The sequence below is a fragment of the Schistocerca piceifrons genome, unplaced genomic scaffold (assembly GCF_021461385.2).
Source record: "Schistocerca piceifrons isolate TAMUIC-IGC-003096 unplaced genomic scaffold, iqSchPice1.1 HiC_scaffold_675, whole genome shotgun sequence".
In the NCBI taxonomy this organism is placed as follows: domain Eukaryota; kingdom Metazoa; phylum Arthropoda; class Insecta; order Orthoptera; family Acrididae; genus Schistocerca; species Schistocerca piceifrons.
Window position 1 is genome coordinate 55,327 of NW_025728921.1, and position 12,069 is coordinate 67,395.

Consider the following 12,069-nt stretch of genomic DNA (forward strand, 5'->3'; position numbering starts at 1 on the left):
TTTGAGAGCGTCAGCTCTCGCGTCAGCCGAGCAAAGTCGAGACAAGTCGAGACACACTAAGGGCTGGTATGCAGCGAGTAAGAGGGCGAAAAAACAATAATTTAAGAGCGCGTGGCAAAAGTACTCATACGCGAAATTAAAAGCCTGCTGCGGTGGCCGGGAATCGAACCCGGATCAACTGCTTGGAACGCAACTATGCTGACCATTACACCACCACCGCACAAGCGAGCGCCGCGCGTCCGCGCTGTGTCGGCTTCCCGCCAGTCGGCAGCGGCCGAAGGTGATCGTACCTGGCAGGCGCATTTCGAGGCAGGCTAGGGGAGCACATCCAGACGCATTCGGACAGCGTATCCGCGCACATTTCGCATCCTTTGGCAAGAGTTGGGCGCCGGCAACGCAAGAGTACGCAGAGGACCGCGTTCTGGCGGCATTTTTAAGCAGAGCAGTGCAGTGCAGGATTCAGCGTCTGCAGCATCTTTTCCACAGAATGCTACGGCGCTTGACGGCAGTCCCACTTTCCCTTGAGACATCTGCTCGGCAAGCAGCGTCAAGTTACCGCTGGCCCGAGCATCGGTGGTTCAGTGGTAGAATGCTCGCCTGCCACGCGGGCGGCCCGGGTTCGATTCCCGGCCGATGCATCATTTTGCTTTTCCCGCGATAATGCTGCCGCGTGGCTTGAGCGCTTGAGATGCACGATCCACAAGAATGTGTAGCTGGATTTCCCTTGAGAAGGACCGAGAACGCAGCACTCGCGGGTCCCCACTAGGACGCTCGCATCATGTTCTACAGACTAGCGTCGGCCTGGCCTCACAAGTTGCTGGGTCCGGGTGCCTCCGAGGCACTGAACTTCAACGACAAGGAGTGCTGCCTATCGTTGCAACAGCTGCAGCAGCACCGCAATCAACTGGGCCGGCAGTGCACGTGTAGCAACAGAACACGTTATCCAGGAAGTACAGTGTCTCTACGTCTAATATTGGGTAAGGTGTTTACCCAGTTTCCAGGACAAGCGGTGCACCCGTGCCTCGGTAGCGCAGTAGGCAGCGCGTAAGTCTCATAATCTTAAGGTCGTGAGTTCGATCCTCACCCGGGGCATTTAATTTTCTGTGACATGGTGGTGCTGTTGCTAGGGCGCCAACGTATTTCTTGTTTGTTATCCACAGCGTTTCAACGCTTCAGCGGGAAAATGTTTACTTCCTGTTATTGCTACTTACAGCTTCCCTTTTCCTCTTCTCCCAGCAGAGCATGAAGCCAAAAGCATTGCTCTGCGACGTTTGAGGTGCGCGCCTTGCCAGTCAGTATGTGCACAGATGCTCGCAAAGAGAGGGGGGCGCCGACGCGGCACTCGACACGAAATGCGACAAGCGACCGTACGAACGGTCGAACGAAACGGCCACATCCGGTGTGGTCTAGTGGCTAGGATACCTGGCTTTCACCCAGGAGGCCCGGGTTCGATTCCCGGTACCGGAACGGAATTTTTTCCACACGAATCGTGACAAGTTTGAGCTGTCCGAGCGGCCGTTTCCCGTCCTGCTCGCAATATAGCTACTGTTTCGTGACCGTCAGCAGAATATAGACTAGGGAAGCAGACACACGACGACCATAGAAATGGTGTGCGGCTTCATGCCACCTGTTTCCAGCGTAGGGCTGAGCAACTGCATCTGCCGAGGCCCGTTAGCTCAGTTGGTTAGAGCGTCGTGCTAATAACGCGAAGGTCGTGGGTTCGATCCCCCCACGGGCCACTACTCTTTTCCTACTACGAAAAGGCGGCGCCGATTTCAGCTGGCGAGTGTGGTGACCAAAAGATCATCACCCTGCGTGGAAGTTGATAGAGGATCCGAACCCGACTCGTCGGGGAGCGCTACAGCATTCACTCGGCAATGGCCATAATATCTTGAATACACTGGTTCTCAACCGATAAAGAGAAAATGAAAGAAAATGTCCGATTGCCGATGCGTAACAACTTTGGCCCTTGTCAGTACTTGGGCGGGTGAGCGCATGGGAACACAGGGCGCTATTGGCACTTTTACTTCCTATTTTTGTTTCTCCTTTCTTTTCGGAGCTACAGCCCGATTCGGTCAGGGAGACGCCACCGTGAAATGAAGGGGGCGTGCTGTGTGTCCATCGCCTCGCCTCTCCTTACCTCTCTCAGTCGTTTCTCGTGCTTGTCGTTTTGATATAGGCCGATTTGAGAGCGTCAGCTCTCGCGTCAGCCGAGCAAAGTCGAGACAAGTCGAGACACACTAAGGGCTGGTATGCAGCGAGTAAGAGGGCGAAAAAACAATAATTTAAGAGCGCGTGGCAAAAGTACTCATACGCGAAATTAAAAGCCTGCTGCGGTGGCCGGGAATCGAACCCGGATCAACTGCTTGGAACGCAACTATGCTGACCATTACACCACCACCGCACAAGCGAGCGCCGCGCGTCCGCGCTGTGTCGGCTTCCCGCCAGTCGGCAGCGGCCGAAGGTGATCGTACCTGGCAGGCGCATTTCGAGGCAGGCTAGGGGAGCACATCCAGACGCATTCGGACAGCGTATCCGCGCACATTTCGCATCCTTTGGCAAGAGTTGGGCGCCGGCAACGCAAGAGTACGCAGAGGACCGCGTTCTGGCGGCATTTTTAAGCAGAGCAGTGCAGTGCAGGATTCAGCGTCTGCAGCATCTTTTCCACAGAATGCTACGGCGCTTGACGGCAGTCCCACTTTCCCTTGAGACATCTGCTCGGCAAGCAGCGTCAAGTTACCGCTGGCCCGAGCATCGGTGGTTCAGTGGTAGAATGCTCGCCTGCCACGCGGGCGGCCCGGGTTCGATTCCCGGCCGATGCATCATTTTGCTTTTCCCGCGATAATGCTGCCGCGTGGCTTGAGCGCTTGAGATGCACGATCCACAAGAATGTGTAGCTGGATTTCCCTTGAGAAGGACCGAGAACGCAGCACTCGCGGGTCCCCACTAGGACGCTCGCATCATGTTCTACAGACTAGCGTCGGCCTGGCCTCACAAGTTGCTGGGTCCGGGTGCCTCCGAGGCACTGAACTTCAACGACAAGGAGTGCTGCCTATCGTTGCAACAGCTGCAGCAGCACCGCAATCAACTGGGCCGGCAGTGCACGTGTAGCAACAGAACACGTTATCCAGGAAGTACAGTGTCTCTACGTCTAATATTGGGTAAGGTGTTTACCCAGTTTCCAGGACAAGCGGTGCACCCGTGCCTCGGTAGCGCAGTAGGCAGCGCGTAAGTCTCATAATCTTAAGGTCGTGAGTTCGATCCTCACCCGGGGCATTTAATTTTCTGTGACATGGTGGTGCTGTTGCTAGGGCGCCAACGTATTTCTTGTTTGTTATCCACAGCGTTTCAACGCTTCAGCGGGAAAATGTTTACTTCCTGTTATTGCTACTTACAGCTTCCCTTTTCCTCTTCTCCCAGCAGAGCATGAAGCCAAAAGCATTGCTCTGCGACGTTTGAGGTGCGCGCCTTGCCAGTCAGTATGTGCACAGATGCTCGCAAAGAGAGGGGGGCGCCGACGCGGCACTCGACACGAAATGCGACAAGCGACCGTACGAACGGTCGAACGAAACGGCCACATCCGGTGTGGTCTAGTGGCTAGGATACCTGGCTTTCACCCAGGAGGCCCGGGTTCGATTCCCGGTACCGGAACGGAATTTTTTCCACACGAATCGTGACAAGTTTGAGCTGTCCGAGCGGCCGTTTCCCGTCCTGCTCGCAATATAGCTACTGTTTCGTGACCGTCAGCAGAATATAGACTAGGGAAGCAGACACACGACGACCATAGAAATGGTGTGCGGCTTCATGCCACCTGTTTCCAGCGTAGGGCTGAGCAACTGCATCTGCCGAGGCCCGTTAGCTCAGTTGGTTAGAGCGTCGTGCTAATAACGCGAAGGTCGTGGGTTCGATCCCCCCACGGGCCACTACTCTTTTCCTACTACGAAAAGGCGGCGCCGATTTCAGCTGGCGAGTGTGGTGACCAAAAGATCATCACCCTGCGTGGAAGTTGATAGAGGATCCGAACCCGACTCGTCGGGGAGCGCTACAGCATTCACTCGGCAATGGCCATAATATCTTGAATACACTGGTTCTCAACCGATAAAGAGAAAATGAAAGAAAATGTCCGATTGCCGATGCGTAACAACTTTGGCCCTTGTCAGTACTTGGGCGGGTGAGCGCATGGGAACACAGGGCGCTATTGGCACTTTTACTTCCTATTTTTGTTTCTCCTTTCTTTTCGGAGCTACAGCCCGATTCGGTCAGGGAGACGCCACCGTGAAATGAAGGGGGCGTGCTGTGTGTCCATCGCCTCGCCTCTCCTTACCTCTCTCAGTCGTTTCTCGTGCTTGTCGTTTTGATATAGGCCGATTTGAGAGCGTCAGCTCTCGCGTCAGCCGAGCAAAGTCGAGACAAGTCGAGACACACTAAGGGCTGGTATGCAGCGAGTAAGAGGGCGAAAAAACAATAATTTAAGAGCGCGTGGCAAAAGTACTCATACGCGAAATTAAAAGCCTGCTGCGGTGGCCGGGAATCGAACCCGGATCAACTGCTTGGAACGCAACTATGCTGACCATTACACCACCACCGCACAAGCGAGCGCCGCGCGTCCGCGCTGTGTCGGCTTCCCGCCAGTCGGCAGCGGCCGAAGGTGATCGTACCTGGCAGGCGCATTTCGAGGCAGGCTAGGGGAGCACATCCAGACGCATTCGGACAGCGTATCCGCGCACATTTCGCATCCTTTGGCAAGAGTTGGGCGCCGGCAACGCAAGAGTACGCAGAGGACCGCGTTCTGGCGGCATTTTTAAGCAGAGCAGTGCAGTGCAGGATTCAGCGTCTGCAGCATCTTTTCCACAGAATGCTACGGCGCTTGACGGCAGTCCCACTTTCCCTTGAGACATCTGCTCGGCAAGCAGCGTCAAGTTACCGCTGGCCCGAGCATCGGTGGTTCAGTGGTAGAATGCTCGCCTGCCACGCGGGCGGCCCGGGTTCGATTCCCGGCCGATGCATCATTTTGCTTTTCCCGCGATAATGCTGCCGCGTGGCTTGAGCGCTTGAGATGCACGATCCACAAGAATGTGTAGCTGGATTTCCCTTGAGAAGGACCGAGAACGCAGCACTCGCGGGTCCCCACTAGGACGCTCGCATCATGTTCTACAGACTAGCGTCGGCCTGGCCTCACAAGTTGCTGGGTCCGGGTGCCTCCGAGGCACTGAACTTCAACGACAAGGAGTGCTGCCTATCGTTGCAACAGCTGCAGCAGCACCGCAATCAACTGGGCCGGCAGTGCACGTGTAGCAACAGAACACGTTATCCAGGAAGTACAGTGTCTCTACGTCTAATATTGGGTAAGGTGTTTACCCAGTTTCCAGGACAAGCGGTGCACCCGTGCCTCGGTAGCGCAGTAGGCAGCGCGTAAGTCTCATAATCTTAAGGTCGTGAGTTCGATCCTCACCCGGGGCATTTAATTTTCTGTGACATGGTGGTGCTGTTGCTAGGGCGCCAACGTATTTCTTGTTTGTTATCCACAGCGTTTCAACGCTTCAGCGGGAAAATGTTTACTTCCTGTTATTGCTACTTACAGCTTCCCTTTTCCTCTTCTCCCAGCAGAGCATGAAGCCAAAAGCATTGCTCTGCGACGTTTGAGGTGCGCGCCTTGCCAGTCAGTATGTGCACAGATGCTCGCAAAGAGAGGGGGGCGCCGACGCGGCACTCGACACGAAATGCGACAAGCGACCGTACGAACGGTCGAACGAAACGGCCACATCCGGTGTGGTCTAGTGGCTAGGATACCTGGCTTTCACCCAGGAGGCCCGGGTTCGATTCCCGGTACCGGAACGGAATTTTTTCCACACGAATCGTGACAAGTTTGAGCTGTCCGAGCGGCCGTTTCCCGTCCTGCTCGCAATATAGCTACTGTTTCGTGACCGTCAGCAGAATATAGACTAGGGAAGCAGACACACGACGACCATAGAAATGGTGTGCGGCTTCATGCCACCTGTTTCCAGCGTAGGGCTGAGCAACTGCATCTGCCGAGGCCCGTTAGCTCAGTTGGTTAGAGCGTCGTGCTAATAACGCGAAGGTCGTGGGTTCGATCCCCCCACGGGCCACTACTCTTTTCCTACTACGAAAAGGCGGCGCCGATTTCAGCTGGCGAGTGTGGTGACCAAAAGATCATCACCCTGCGTGGAAGTTGATAGAGGATCCGAACCCGACTCGTCGGGGAGCGCTACAGCATTCACTCGGCAATGGCCATAATATCTTGAATACACTGGTTCTCAACCGATAAAGAGAAAATGAAAGAAAATGTCCGATTGCCGATGCGTAACAACTTTGGCCCTTGTCAGTACTTGGGCGGGTGAGCGCATGGGAACACAGGGCGCTATTGGCACTTTTACTTCCTATTTTTGTTTCTCCTTTCTTTTCGGAGCTACAGCCCGATTCGGTCAGGGAGACGCCACCGTGAAATGAAGGGGGCGTGCTGTGTGTCCATCGCCTCGCCTCTCCTTACCTCTCTCAGTCGTTTCTCGTGCTTGTCGTTTTGATATAGGCCGATTTGAGAGCGTCAGCTCTCGCGTCAGCCGAGCAAAGTCGAGACAAGTCGAGACACACTAAGGGCTGGTATGCAGCGAGTAAGAGGGCGAAAAAACAATAATTTAAGAGCGCGTGGCAAAAGTACTCATACGCGAAATTAAAAGCCTGCTGCGGTGGCCGGGAATCGAACCCGGATCAACTGCTTGGAACGCAACTATGCTGACCATTACACCACCACCGCACAAGCGAGCGCCGCGCGTCCGCGCTGTGTCGGCTTCCCGCCAGTCGGCAGCGGCCGAAGGTGATCGTACCTGGCAGGCGCATTTCGAGGCAGGCTAGGGGAGCACATCCAGACGCATTCGGACAGCGTATCCGCGCACATTTCGCATCCTTTGGCAAGAGTTGGGCGCCGGCAACGCAAGAGTACGCAGAGGACCGCGTTCTGGCGGCATTTTTAAGCAGAGCAGTGCAGTGCAGGATTCAGCGTCTGCAGCATCTTTTCCACAGAATGCTACGGCGCTTGACGGCAGTCCCACTTTCCCTTGAGACATCTGCTCGGCAAGCAGCGTCAAGTTACCGCTGGCCCGAGCATCGGTGGTTCAGTGGTAGAATGCTCGCCTGCCACGCGGGCGGCCCGGGTTCGATTCCCGGCCGATGCATCATTTTGCTTTTCCCGCGATAATGCTGCCGCGTGGCTTGAGCGCTTGAGATGCACGATCCACAAGAATGTGTAGCTGGATTTCCCTTGAGAAGGACCGAGAACGCAGCACTCGCGGGTCCCCACTAGGACGCTCGCATCATGTTCTACAGACTAGCGTCGGCCTGGCCTCACAAGTTGCTGGGTCCGGGTGCCTCCGAGGCACTGAACTTCAACGACAAGGAGTGCTGCCTATCGTTGCAACAGCTGCAGCAGCACCGCAATCAACTGGGCCGGCAGTGCACGTGTAGCAACAGAACACGTTATCCAGGAAGTACAGTGTCTCTACGTCTAATATTGGGTAAGGTGTTTACCCAGTTTCCAGGACAAGCGGTGCACCCGTGCCTCGGTAGCGCAGTAGGCAGCGCGTAAGTCTCATAATCTTAAGGTCGTGAGTTCGATCCTCACCCGGGGCATTTAATTTTCTGTGACATGGTGGTGCTGTTGCTAGGGCGCCAACGTATTTCTTGTTTGTTATCCACAGCGTTTCAACGCTTCAGCGGGAAAATGTTTACTTCCTGTTATTGCTACTTACAGCTTCCCTTTTCCTCTTCTCCCAGCAGAGCATGAAGCCAAAAGCATTGCTCTGCGACGTTTGAGGTGCGCGCCTTGCCAGTCAGTATGTGCACAGATGCTCGCAAAGAGAGGGGGGCGCCGACGCGGCACTCGACACGAAATGCGACAAGCGACCGTACGAACGGTCGAACGAAACGGCCACATCCGGTGTGGTCTAGTGGCTAGGATACCTGGCTTTCACCCAGGAGGCCCGGGTTCGATTCCCGGTACCGGAACGGAATTTTTTCCACACGAATCGTGACAAGTTTGAGCTGTCCGAGCGGCCGTTTCCCGTCCTGCTCGCAATATAGCTACTGTTTCGTGACCGTCAGCAGAATATAGACTAGGGAAGCAGACACACGACGACCATAGAAATGGTGTGCGGCTTCATGCCACCTGTTTCCAGCGTAGGGCTGAGCAACTGCATCTGCCGAGGCCCGTTAGCTCAGTTGGTTAGAGCGTCGTGCTAATAACGCGAAGGTCGTGGGTTCGATCCCCCCACGGGCCACTACTCTTTTCCTACTACGAAAAGGCGGCGCCGATTTCAGCTGGCGAGTGTGGTGACCAAAAGATCATCACCCTGCGTGGAAGTTGATAGAGGATCCGAACCCGACTCGTCGGGGAGCGCTACAGCATTCACTCGGCAATGGCCATAATATCTTGAATACACTGGTTCTCAACCGATAAAGAGAAAATGAAAGAAAATGTCCGATTGCCGATGCGTAACAACTTTGGCCCTTGTCAGTACTTGGGCGGGTGAGCGCATGGGAACACAGGGCGCTATTGGCACTTTTACTTCCTATTTTTGTTTCTCCTTTCTTTTCGGAGCTACAGCCCGATTCGGTCAGGGAGACGCCACCGTGAAATGAAGGGGGCGTGCTGTGTGTCCATCGCCTCGCCTCTCCTTACCTCTCTCAGTCGTTTCTCGTGCTTGTCGTTTTGATATAGGCCGATTTGAGAGCGTCAGCTCTCGCGTCAGCCGAGCAAAGTCGAGACAAGTCGAGACACACTAAGGGCTGGTATGCAGCGAGTAAGAGGGCGAAAAAACAATAATTTAAGAGCGCGTGGCAAAAGTACTCATACGCGAAATTAAAAGCCTGCTGCGGTGGCCGGGAATCGAACCCGGATCAACTGCTTGGAACGCAACTATGCTGACCATTACACCACCACCGCACAAGCGAGCGCCGCGCGTCCGCGCTGTGTCGGCTTCCCGCCAGTCGGCAGCGGCCGAAGGTGATCGTACCTGGCAGGCGCATTTCGAGGCAGGCTAGGGGAGCACATCCAGACGCATTCGGACAGCGTATCCGCGCACATTTCGCATCCTTTGGCAAGAGTTGGGCGCCGGCAACGCAAGAGTACGCAGAGGACCGCGTTCTGGCGGCATTTTTAAGCAGAGCAGTGCAGTGCAGGATTCAGCGTCTGCAGCATCTTTTCCACAGAATGCTACGGCGCTTGACGGCAGTCCCACTTTCCCTTGAGACATCTGCTCGGCAAGCAGCGTCAAGTTACCGCTGGCCCGAGCATCGGTGGTTCAGTGGTAGAATGCTCGCCTGCCACGCGGGCGGCCCGGGTTCGATTCCCGGCCGATGCATCATTTTGCTTTTCCCGCGATAATGCTGCCGCGTGGCTTGAGCGCTTGAGATGCACGATCCACAAGAATGTGTAGCTGGATTTCCCTTGAGAAGGACCGAGAACGCAGCACTCGCGGGTCCCCACTAGGACGCTCGCATCATGTTCTACAGACTAGCGTCGGCCTGGCCTCACAAGTTGCTGGGTCCGGGTGCCTCCGAGGCACTGAACTTCAACGACAAGGAGTGCTGCCTATCGTTGCAACAGCTGCAGCAGCACCGCAATCAACTGGGCCGGCAGTGCACGTGTAGCAACAGAACACGTTATCCAGGAAGTACAGTGTCTCTACGTCTAATATTGGGTAAGGTGTTTACCCAGTTTCCAGGACAAGCGGTGCACCCGTGCCTCGGTAGCGCAGTAGGCAGCGCGTAAGTCTCATAATCTTAAGGTCGTGAGTTCGATCCTCACCCGGGGCATTTAATTTTCTGTGACATGGTGGTGCTGTTGCTAGGGCGCCAACGTATTTCTTGTTTGTTATCCACAGCGTTTCAACGCTTCAGCGGGAAAATGTTTACTTCCTGTTATTGCTACTTACAGCTTCCCTTTTCCTCTTCTCCCAGCAGAGCATGAAGCCAAAAGCATTGCTCTGCGACGTTTGAGGTGCGCGCCTTGCCAGTCAGTATGTGCACAGATGCTCGCAAAGAGAGGGGGGCGCCGACGCGGCACTCGACACGAAATGCGACAAGCGACCGTACGAACGGTCGAACGAAACGGCCACATCCGGTGTGGTCTAGTGGCTAGGATACCTGGCTTTCACCCAGGAGGCCCGGGTTCGATTCCCGGTACCGGAACGGAATTTTTTCCACACGAATCGTGACAAGTTTGAGCTGTCCGAGCGGCCGTTTCCCGTCCTGCTCGCAATATAGCTACTGTTTCGTGACCGTCAGCAGAATATAGACTAGGGAAGCAGACACACGACGACCATAGAAATGGTGTGCGGCTTCATGCCACCTGTTTCCAGCGTAGGGCTGAGCAACTGCATCTGCCGAGGCCCGTTAGCTCAGTTGGTTAGAGCGTCGTGCTAATAACGCGAAGGTCGTGGGTTCGATCCCCCCACGGGCCACTACTCTTTTCCTACTACGAAAAGGCGGCGCCGATTTCAGCTGGCGAGTGTGGTGACCAAAAGATCATCACCCTGCGTGGAAGTTGATAGAGGATCCGAACCCGACTCGTCGGGGAGCGCTACAGCATTCACTCGGCAATGGCCATAATATCTTGAATACACTGGTTCTCAACCGATAAAGAGAAAATGAAAGAAAATGTCCGATTGCCGATGCGTAACAACTTTGGCCCTTGTCAGTACTTGGGCGGGTGAGCGCATGGGAACACAGGGCGCTATTGGCACTTTTACTTCCTATTTTTGTTTCTCCTTTCTTTTCGGAGCTACAGCCCGATTCGGTCAGGGAGACGCCACCGTGAAATGAAGGGGGCGTGCTGTGTGTCCATCGCCTCGCCTCTCCTTACCTCTCTCAGTCGTTTCTCGTGCTTGTCGTTTTGATATAGGCCGATTTGAGAGCGTCAGCTCTCGCGTCAGCCGAGCAAAGTCGAGACAAGTCGAGACACACTAAGGGCTGGTATGCAGCGAGTAAGAGGGCGAAAAAACAATAATTTAAGAGCGCGTGGCAAAAGTACTCATACGCGAAATTAAAAGCCTGCTGCGGTGGCCGGGAATCGAACCCGGATCAACTGCTTGGAACGCAACTATGCTGACCATTACACCACCACCGCACAAGCGAGCGCCGCGCGTCCGCGCTGTGTCGGCTTCCCGCCAGTCGGCAGCGGCCGAAGGTGATCGTACCTGGCAGGCGCATTTCGAGGCAGGCTAGGGGAGCACATCCAGACGCATTCGGACAGCGTATCCGCGCACATTTCGCATCCTTTGGCAAGAGTTGGGCGCCGGCAACGCAAGAGTACGCAGAGGACCGCGTTCTGGCGGCATTTTTAAGCAGAGCAGTGCAGTGCAGGATTCAGCGTCTGCAGCATCTTTTCCACAGAATGCTACGGCGCTTGACGGCAGTCCCACTTTCCCTTGAGACATCTGCTCGGCAAGCAGCGTCAAGTTACCGCTGGCCCGAGCATCGGTGGTTCAGTGGTAGAATGCTCGCCTGCCACGCGGGCGGCCCGGGTTCGATTCCCGGCCGATGCATCATTTTGCTTTTCCCGCGATAATGCTGCCGCGTGGCTTGAGCGCTTGAGATGCACGATCCACAAGAATGTGTAGCTGGATTTCCCTTGAGAAGGACCGAGAACGCAGCACTCGCGGGTCCCCACTAGGACGCTCGCATCATGTTCTACAGACTAGCGTCGGCCTGGCCTCACAAGTTGCTGGGTCCGGGTGCCTCCGAGGCACTGAACTTCAACGACAAGGAGTGCTGCCTATCGTTGCAACAGCTGCAGCAGCACCGCAATCAACTGGGCCGGCAGTGCACGTGTAGCAACAGAACACGTTATCCAGGAAGTACAGTGTCTCTACGTCTAATATTGGGTAAGGTGTTTACCCAGTTTCCAGGACAAGCGGTGCACCCGTGCCTCGGTAGCGCAGTAGGCAGCGCGTAAGTCTCATAATCTTAAGGTCGTGAGTTCGATCCTCACCCGGGGCATTTAATTTTCTGTGACATGGTGGTGCTGTTGCTAGGGCGCCAACGTATTTCTTGTTT

At 55.2% G+C, this 12,069-nt stretch overlaps 28 non-coding genes across 28 annotated transcripts; 22 read left to right on the forward strand and 6 right to left on the reverse strand.

Annotated features, from left to right (window-relative positions):
- Positions 1–148: 148 nt before the first annotated feature.
- Trnag-ucc lies at positions 149–220 on the reverse strand. The gene has a single exon. It is a non-coding gene; the product is annotated as a tRNA-Gly (tRNA).
- Positions 221–567: 347 nt separating this feature from the next.
- On the forward strand, positions 568–638 carry Trnag-gcc. The gene has a single exon. It is a non-coding gene; the product is annotated as a tRNA-Gly (tRNA).
- A 381-nt stretch (positions 639–1,019) lies between these two features.
- Positions 1,020–1,092, forward strand: Trnam-cau. The gene has a single exon. It is a non-coding gene; the product is annotated as a tRNA-Met (tRNA).
- A 303-nt stretch (positions 1,093–1,395) lies between these two features.
- Positions 1,396–1,467, forward strand: Trnae-uuc. Its single transcript has one exon. It is a non-coding gene; the product is annotated as a tRNA-Glu (tRNA).
- A 198-nt stretch (positions 1,468–1,665) lies between these two features.
- Positions 1,666–1,739, forward strand: Trnai-aau. Its single transcript has one exon. It is a non-coding gene; the product is annotated as a tRNA-Ile (tRNA).
- Positions 1,740–2,332: 593 nt separating this feature from the next.
- On the reverse strand, positions 2,333–2,404 carry Trnag-ucc. Its single transcript has one exon. It is a non-coding gene; the product is annotated as a tRNA-Gly (tRNA).
- A 347-nt stretch (positions 2,405–2,751) lies between these two features.
- Trnag-gcc lies at positions 2,752–2,822 on the forward strand. The gene has a single exon. It is a non-coding gene; the product is annotated as a tRNA-Gly (tRNA).
- A 381-nt stretch (positions 2,823–3,203) lies between these two features.
- On the forward strand, positions 3,204–3,276 carry Trnam-cau. The gene has a single exon. It is a non-coding gene; the product is annotated as a tRNA-Met (tRNA).
- A 303-nt stretch (positions 3,277–3,579) lies between these two features.
- Trnae-uuc lies at positions 3,580–3,651 on the forward strand. Its single transcript has one exon. It is a non-coding gene; the product is annotated as a tRNA-Glu (tRNA).
- A 198-nt stretch (positions 3,652–3,849) lies between these two features.
- Positions 3,850–3,923, forward strand: Trnai-aau. Its single transcript has one exon. It is a non-coding gene; the product is annotated as a tRNA-Ile (tRNA).
- Positions 3,924–4,516: 593 nt separating this feature from the next.
- On the reverse strand, positions 4,517–4,588 carry Trnag-ucc. Its single transcript has one exon. It is a non-coding gene; the product is annotated as a tRNA-Gly (tRNA).
- Positions 4,589–4,935: 347 nt separating this feature from the next.
- Trnag-gcc lies at positions 4,936–5,006 on the forward strand. The gene has a single exon. It is a non-coding gene; the product is annotated as a tRNA-Gly (tRNA).
- A 381-nt stretch (positions 5,007–5,387) lies between these two features.
- Trnam-cau lies at positions 5,388–5,460 on the forward strand. The gene has a single exon. It is a non-coding gene; the product is annotated as a tRNA-Met (tRNA).
- A 303-nt stretch (positions 5,461–5,763) lies between these two features.
- Trnae-uuc lies at positions 5,764–5,835 on the forward strand. Its single transcript has one exon. It is a non-coding gene; the product is annotated as a tRNA-Glu (tRNA).
- A 198-nt stretch (positions 5,836–6,033) lies between these two features.
- On the forward strand, positions 6,034–6,107 carry Trnai-aau. Its single transcript has one exon. It is a non-coding gene; the product is annotated as a tRNA-Ile (tRNA).
- Positions 6,108–6,700: 593 nt separating this feature from the next.
- Positions 6,701–6,772, reverse strand: Trnag-ucc. Its single transcript has one exon. It is a non-coding gene; the product is annotated as a tRNA-Gly (tRNA).
- A 347-nt stretch (positions 6,773–7,119) lies between these two features.
- On the forward strand, positions 7,120–7,190 carry Trnag-gcc. Its single transcript has one exon. It is a non-coding gene; the product is annotated as a tRNA-Gly (tRNA).
- Positions 7,191–7,571: 381 nt separating this feature from the next.
- Positions 7,572–7,644, forward strand: Trnam-cau. Its single transcript has one exon. It is a non-coding gene; the product is annotated as a tRNA-Met (tRNA).
- Positions 7,645–7,947: 303 nt separating this feature from the next.
- On the forward strand, positions 7,948–8,019 carry Trnae-uuc. The gene has a single exon. It is a non-coding gene; the product is annotated as a tRNA-Glu (tRNA).
- A 198-nt stretch (positions 8,020–8,217) lies between these two features.
- Trnai-aau lies at positions 8,218–8,291 on the forward strand. The gene has a single exon. It is a non-coding gene; the product is annotated as a tRNA-Ile (tRNA).
- Positions 8,292–8,884: 593 nt separating this feature from the next.
- On the reverse strand, positions 8,885–8,956 carry Trnag-ucc. The gene has a single exon. It is a non-coding gene; the product is annotated as a tRNA-Gly (tRNA).
- A 347-nt stretch (positions 8,957–9,303) lies between these two features.
- Trnag-gcc lies at positions 9,304–9,374 on the forward strand. Its single transcript has one exon. It is a non-coding gene; the product is annotated as a tRNA-Gly (tRNA).
- A 381-nt stretch (positions 9,375–9,755) lies between these two features.
- Positions 9,756–9,828, forward strand: Trnam-cau. The gene has a single exon. It is a non-coding gene; the product is annotated as a tRNA-Met (tRNA).
- A 303-nt stretch (positions 9,829–10,131) lies between these two features.
- On the forward strand, positions 10,132–10,203 carry Trnae-uuc. The gene has a single exon. It is a non-coding gene; the product is annotated as a tRNA-Glu (tRNA).
- Positions 10,204–10,401: 198 nt separating this feature from the next.
- Positions 10,402–10,475, forward strand: Trnai-aau. Its single transcript has one exon. It is a non-coding gene; the product is annotated as a tRNA-Ile (tRNA).
- Positions 10,476–11,068: 593 nt separating this feature from the next.
- On the reverse strand, positions 11,069–11,140 carry Trnag-ucc. The gene has a single exon. It is a non-coding gene; the product is annotated as a tRNA-Gly (tRNA).
- A 347-nt stretch (positions 11,141–11,487) lies between these two features.
- Positions 11,488–11,558, forward strand: Trnag-gcc. The gene has a single exon. It is a non-coding gene; the product is annotated as a tRNA-Gly (tRNA).
- A 381-nt stretch (positions 11,559–11,939) lies between these two features.
- Positions 11,940–12,012, forward strand: Trnam-cau. The gene has a single exon. It is a non-coding gene; the product is annotated as a tRNA-Met (tRNA).
- The last annotated feature ends 57 nt before the right edge of the window (positions 12,013–12,069 follow it).